The sequence below is a fragment of the Callithrix jacchus genome, chromosome 5 (genome assembly GCF_049354715.1).
Source record: "Callithrix jacchus isolate 240 chromosome 5, calJac240_pri, whole genome shotgun sequence".
NCBI classification, from domain to species: Eukaryota; Metazoa; Chordata; class Mammalia; order Primates; family Cebidae; genus Callithrix; species Callithrix jacchus.
The window spans coordinates 106,216,490-106,223,658 of record NC_133506.1 but is presented as its reverse complement, the minus strand read 5'-3'; the positions used below and the strand labels follow the sequence as shown (position 1 = coordinate 106,223,658).

The window sequence follows — 7,169 nt, the reverse complement described above, 5'->3', positions numbered from 1 at the left end:
AGTAATTTACAGATTCAATGCTATCCCCATCAAGCTAACAATGACCTTCTTCACAGAACTGGAAAAAAACACCTTAAACTTCGTATGGAACCAAAAGAGAGCCACATAGCCAAGTCAATTCCAAGCAAAAAAAACAAAGTGGGAGGCATCATGCTACCTGACTTCAAACTATACTACAAGCCTACAGTAATCAAAACAGCATGTTACTGGTACCAAAACAGAGATATAGAAAAATGGAACAGAACAGAGGCCTCAGAGGCAGCACAACATATCTACAACCATCTGATCTTTGACAAACCCGACAAAAACAAGCAATGGGGAAAGGATTCCCTGTTTAATAAATGGTGTTGGGAAAACTGGCTAGCCATGTGCAGAAAGCAGAAACTGGAACCCTTCCTGACACCTTACACTAAAATTAATTCCAGATGGATTAAAGACTTAAACATAAGACCTAACACCACAAAAACACTAGAAGAAAATCTAGGCAAAACCATTCAGGACATAGGCATAGGCAAGGACTTCATGACCAAACACCAAAAGCATTGGCAACAAAAGCAAAAATAGACAAATGGGACCTAATCAAACTCCACGGCTTCTGCACAGCAAAAGAAACAGTCATTAGAGTGAATCGGCAACCAACAGAATGGGATAAAATTGTTGCAGTCTACCCATCTGACAAAGGGCTGATATCCAGAATTTACAAAGAACTAAAACAGATTTACAAGAACAAAACAAACAAGCCCATTCAAAAGTGGGCAAAGGATATGAACAGACACTTTACAAAAGGAGACATACATGAGGCCAACAAACATATGAAAAAATGCTCATCATCACTGGTCATTAGAGAAATGCAAATCAAAACTACATTGAGATACCATCTCGCACCAGTTAGAATGGCGATCATTAAAAAATGTGGAGACAACAGATGCTGGAGAGGATGTGGAGAAATAGGAACACTTTTACACTGTTGGTGGGAGTGTAAATTAGTTCAACGTTGTGGAAGACAGTGTGGCGATTCCTCAAGGACCTAGAAATAGAAATTCCATTTGACTCAGCAATCCCATTACTGGGTATATATCCAAAGGATTACAAATCATTCTACTATAAGGACACATGCACACAAATGTTCATTGCAGCACTGCTTTTTTTTTTTTTTTAGGTTTTTTTTTTTTTTTGAGACAGAGTTTCACTGCTGTTATCCAGGCTGGAGTGCAATGGTGCAATCTTGGCTCACCACAACCTCCGCCTCCTGGGTTCAGGCAATTCTCCTGCCTCAGCCTCCCGAGTAGCTGGGATTACAGACGTGCACCACCATACCCAGCTAATTTTTTGTATTTTTAGTAGAGACGGGGTTTCACCATGTTGACCAGGATGGTCTCGATCTCTTGACCTCGTGATCCACCTGCCTCAGCCTCCCAAAGTGCTGGGATTACAGGCTTGAGCCACCGCGCCTGGCCTGCAGCACTGTTTACTATAGCAAAGACCTGGAACCAACCCAAATGTCCATCAATGATAGACTGGACAGGGAAAATGTGGCACATATACACCATGGAATATTATGCAGCCATCAAAAATGATGAGTTCGTGTCCTTTGTAGGGACATGGATGAACCTGGAAACCATCATTCTCAGCAAACTGACACAAGAACAGAAAATCAAACACCACATGTTCTGACTCATAGGCGGGTGTTGAACAATGAGAACACAGGGACACAGGGAGGGGAGCATCACACACTGGGGTCTGTTGGGGGGAAATAGGGGAGGGACAGCGGGGGGTGGGGAGTTGGGGAGAGATAGCATGGGGAGAAATGCCAGATATAGGTGAAGGGGAGGAAGACAGCAAATCACGCTGCTATGTGTGTACCTATGCAACAATCTTGCATGTACTTCACATGTACTCCAAAATCTAAAATGCAAAAAAAAAAAAAAAAAAAAAACAAAGAAGGGCGTTACATAATGTTAAAGGGATCAATGCAACAAGAAGAGCTAACTATCCTAAATATATATGCACCTAATACAGGAGCACCCCAGATGCATAAAGCAAGTTCTTAAAGATCTACAAAGAAACTTAGATTCTCACACAATAATAGTGGGAGATTTAACACCCCACTGTCAATATTAGACAGATCAACAAGACAGAAAATTAAGAAGGATATTCAGGACTTGAACTAAGATTTGGACCAAGCAGACCTAATAGACATCTACAGAACTCTCTACCCCAAATCCACAGAATATACATTCTTCTCAGCACCACATCACACCTACTCGAAAATTGACCACATAATTGAAAGTAAAACAAACTCCTCAGCAAATGCAAAAAAACGGAAATCATAACAAACAGTCTCTCAGACCACAGTGCAATCAAATTAGAACTCAGGATTAAGAAACTCACTCAAGAAATCGAAACTAATGGGGAAGGGGAGGGACCACTGAGAAGCATCCCAGCAAACTGGATGTTTCCCTGGACACCATGAACCACACTGTCCAAACCTTCTTCACTCCTGCCAGCACCGACCATCCCCCGAACTATGAGATGCTGAAGGAGGAACATGAGGTGAATGTGCTGGGGGTGCTCCACAACCCTGTGCCCCTGACATCCACCATGATCCACATCCAAAGTGAGACCTCCGTGCCCGACCACGTCGTCTGGTCCCCGTTCAACACCCTCTTCATGAACTCCTGCTGCCTGGGCTTCATAGCATTCGCCTACTCCATGATGTCTAGGGACAGGAAGATGGTTGGCGACCTGACTGGGGCCCAGGCCTACGCCTCCACCGCCAAGTGCCTGAACATCTGGGCCCTGATTTTGGGTATCATCATGACCATTCTGCTGATCATCATCCCAATACTGATTCTGCTAGCCTATCAGTAGATCCAGAGGAATCATCCTGGCCAGGGGCTCTGCCCATGACCTGTCTCTCATGTACTCCAGCTTCCATTCCTCGCCCTGCCCCAGCCGAGTCCCGTATCAGCCTTTTACCCTCACACACTTTTCTACAATTGAGTTCAATAAAGTGCACGTGTTCCTGGAAAAAAGAAAAGAAAAGAAAAGAAACTCACTCAAAACCGCAAAACTACATGGAAAGTGAACAACCTGCTCCTGAATGACTACTGGATAAATAATGAAATGAAGGCAGAAATAAAGATGTTCTTTGAAACCAGTGAAAATGGAGATACAATATACCAGAATCTCTGGTACACATTTAAAGCAGTGAGTAGAGGGAAATTTATAGCACTAAATGCCCATAAGAGAAAGGAGGGAAGATCTAAAATCAACACCCTAATGTCACGATTAAAAGAACTAGAGGAGCAAGAACAAAAAAAAAAAAAAAAAAAAAAAGAAGAGTGAAGAGGACTTGGAGAGGGCCATGTCCCAGAAAAGAACTTCAAAAGGAGGGAGAAAACAGTGCTGTTGTGAAGTGTCCATTGGATCTGGGGAAGAGTGAGATGGTGTGAAGGAAGGAGAGGAGATGGTGTGGTCAGGGTGCCGGCCATGTTCCACCACCACGTGTACCTCAGCACAGGGACTGCGGTGACCCTGCTGCCTGCATACTTGGTTCCTGATATGTTCTTGGAATGGTTTCTGTCGGCCAGGGAGCCACTCCTCAGCCTCTCTCATATTTAGTTTGTATCCTTGCAACAGAATGTAAGCATCATTAGAGCAGAGACATTCTTGGTTTGTCTGTTGCTGTATGACCAGTTATATGGTAGGGGCTCAGTAACTATTGAATGAATGAACCAGTGAACAAATGAATGTCTAATTGTGGTTCCTTCTTAGTTCCTTGAGCTGAACGTGGGAGATGAGCTCTGCAAGAACCTGGGGAGGCTCCCTCTCCAGCTGGTGGATGTGCATTATTGCTGGGAGGGGATTGAGAAACAGTTCTGATGGGGGAAGTTTAGCAGCTCAGGTTGATCTCAGACAGTCTGTGGCAGCCTGCTCCCTCTTGACTGAATGCAACAACACAAAAGAATGGGCTGGGGTTGTAGGGCACCCCTGGTCCTGCACAACGCCTCCCCACTTCATCCCTTGCTAGCCAAGGAGACTTTGAGGGGCAGCTCTCAGGGCACAGATCCTAGGGAGCCCATGGGGTGCCATTCTTTGGCCTTTGTCGCTGTGGCATCACATTGATCCTCAACCCCGGGGTCTGGATCACTCTTCCACTTCTAGTCTTCACTTGTCGGCCCAGTGCAAATCTGTTTTCAAATACTGGACAAGTCACCTCCTACAAACTGCCCAGTGGATTTCCTTAAATAGCAACTCATCTGTAGATCTTCTGGACAGTGGTTGGGTGTTAGGCATTCTTTTCTCTGTGTGGTTCCTGGCAAAAGACTCAGCATAAAGAGATATTCGTGCACAGGAAGTAAATGCAATGCTCCTGCATGAGATCCAGAGCTCAAGAGGTTGCTTCTTGTTTTCAGTCCTTTATGATGATCCTTGCTCTGCCTTATCTCATGCCGTTCTAATGTTTCCCAACACTTGAAGTCAGTTTTGCCCCAGATTTCTTCACCTTTCTGACTCCTAACTCCCTGAAGTCTCCCATGTCTTCTGTTTCTCAGCTTCTCATGTGGAACATTGTGTTTAAGCCACACTTTGGGGTCTGGAACACTGAGAACCTAAGCCCATTTACACTATGATCATTTCAGTTCCTGCCAACCAGCCCTGCTTTCATTCTGCAGCTACACTGTCCATTTTTCCATCCAGTAAGCCATTCATTCACTTGTTCCTTCTGCAACATGCAAATAGTACTTCCTGTAGGCCACATGTTATGCCAGATGTTGGAGACGAAAATGAAAACAACACAGTCACTGTCTCTAAGGATCTCTCAGTCTCCTGAGAAAGAGTAAGGTAAATGGATAAATACGAAGAAGGGAAACTGTTATGTAATAGAGAACAATGGGAGCCCCAAAAAAGAGCTGCCAGGTCCATAAAGGGGGTGGGGGTGGTGGGAGGGTGTAAAGGTATCAGAAGGGCTTCGGAAAGCAGTGCCTGTTTGCTGGACAGTCTGGAGGACAGGCATCTGGCTAGAAGAAGGTGGGGGAGTGCTACGTGGCTAGAGCCAAGAAACAGGACATTTTGACCTTTACCCTACAGCAAACTAATTTTTCAGCTTACAAAAATTTAGAACATCATTTTTTCCCACACATTTTCACATCTGTAGAAAAAATGACAATAGCAGTTGAACAGATCTCCATTTACCCTGAACTTGAACTTAGACTAACCAATTGTTAAAGTTTATTAAAGTTCGCCACATTCACTTTCTTGGTATCTGAGTTTTCTTTATTGGGCCATGAGAGTAAGTTGCACCCTCATGAAACCTTATTCGTAAACACTTCTACACTTCTGAAGATTTATACAGTATTTCCCAAGATTAAGGATATTCTCTTACCTATCATGATACAATTATCAGTCAAGAATTTTAACAAATGAAAGAATACTGTTATCTAATATGTTTTCCACATTTGAATTTTCCCATTAATGTCTTTTATAACTGTGAGTTTCAGCTTTTTATGCCACCATTTACAGGTCCCATCCCTGACATAGACCCTGTCCCATATTCTATCCCTAAGCTCATCCCTTTCCTGACCACTACATGGATGCATTCATGGCCTTTAGTTGAATCTATGTAGCAAGGACCACCTAGGGAAACTTCTACTTAGCTGCTAAAGCCCTTTTTTTTTTGAGTTGGAGTTTCGCTCTTGTTACCCAGGCTGGAGTGCAATGGCGCGATCTCGGCTCACTGCAACCTCCACCTCCTGGGTTCAGGCACTTCTCCTGCCTCAGCCTCCCGAGTAGCTGGGATTACAGGCACGCGCCACCATGCCCAGCTAATTTTTTTGTATTTTTTTTAGTAGAGACGGGGTTTCACCATGTTGACCAGGATGGTCTCGATCTGTTGACCTCGTGATCCACCCGCCTCGGCCTCCCAAAGTGCTGGGATTACAGGCTTGAGCCACCGCACCCGGCCTAAAGCCCTTTTTTTTTTCTTCGAGATGGAGTTTCGCTCTGTCACCCAGGCTGGAGTGCAGTGGTGGGATCTCGGCTCACTGCAACCTCCGCCTCCTGGTTCAAGCGATTCTCCTGCCTCAGCCTCCTGAAGAGCTGGAATTACAGGCATGCATCACCACACCTGGCTGCTGCTAAAGCCTTTGATTCTAGAATTAACATTCACTTTTTCTCTCTCTCCATCAAAAGCAAAATAATCCCAACTAACAGGAAACTTACAACTTTTAACTGAAAGGATACCTGTTGAACAAGAATGCTATATATGTCAGGCAAAGATAAATCAGGTCCAGGTTGTGGCAGGATTGACAGGTTAGCAGATGGTTGGCTCCCACTAGCCCTCTCTCTGTTCTCATCTGACCATAGCAGTCATCAAGAGTGAGGTCTTCAACCACTGGAATGCAACAACAACAGCAACAAAAACAAAAACTCAGAAACAAAATTCCAGCTTAATTGCTTGGATTATTTCTTCCGTTTCTGCAGAACACCAAGTGTGGGCACTGAAAAAGACTTCTAAACTTATGGGTCAGGCTGAACAGGAGATAGAATTGCGCTTGTAACAACACAGAGACCCTTTTTTCTTTTTTTGAGATGGAGGCTCAGTCTGTTGCCCAGGCTAGAGTGCAGTGGCGTGATTTCAGCTCACTGCAACCTCCGCTTCCTGGGTTCAAGTGATTCCTGTCTCAGCCTCCTGAGTGGCTGGGATTACAGGCGCATGCCACCACATCAGGCTAATTTTTGTATTTTTAGTAGAGATGAGGTTTCACCATGTTGGCCAGGCTGGTCTCGAATTCCTAATCTTAGGTGATCCACCTGCCTCAGCCTCCCAAAGTGCTCAGATTACAGGCATGAGCCCTGTGCCCAGCCAAAAGTTTCTTATATTTTTGTGGAATGAATGAGACAAAGAATGAGGAAGCCAGGAATGGACTGCATAGCAAGTAGCAGGAAAAGACAGTTTGGGATTGGTTTTAGCCATGCCATTATTACTTGGTATTACAGGTGAGCATAGGAGAAAACAGTAAGTTAAAGCAGAGAGCCTTTAAGGGTGAAATGTGTATATCCTGTTCCTTATCCTTTGTTGTGACATCTCTACAGCAGCTTTAAAACTGTATCTGCATTGGCTGGGTATGGTGGCCCATGCCTGTAATAGCAGCATTTTGGGAGGCTGA

The 7,169-nt window shown here is 44.4% G+C and overlaps 1 pseudogene; it reads left to right on the top strand.

Annotated features, from left to right (window-relative positions):
* Positions 1 to 2,469: 2,469 nt before the first annotated feature.
* Positions 2,470 to 3,125, top strand: LOC118153442 (interferon-induced transmembrane protein 3 pseudogene; annotated as a pseudogene).
* Positions 3,126 to 7,169: the final 4,044 nt, after the last annotated feature.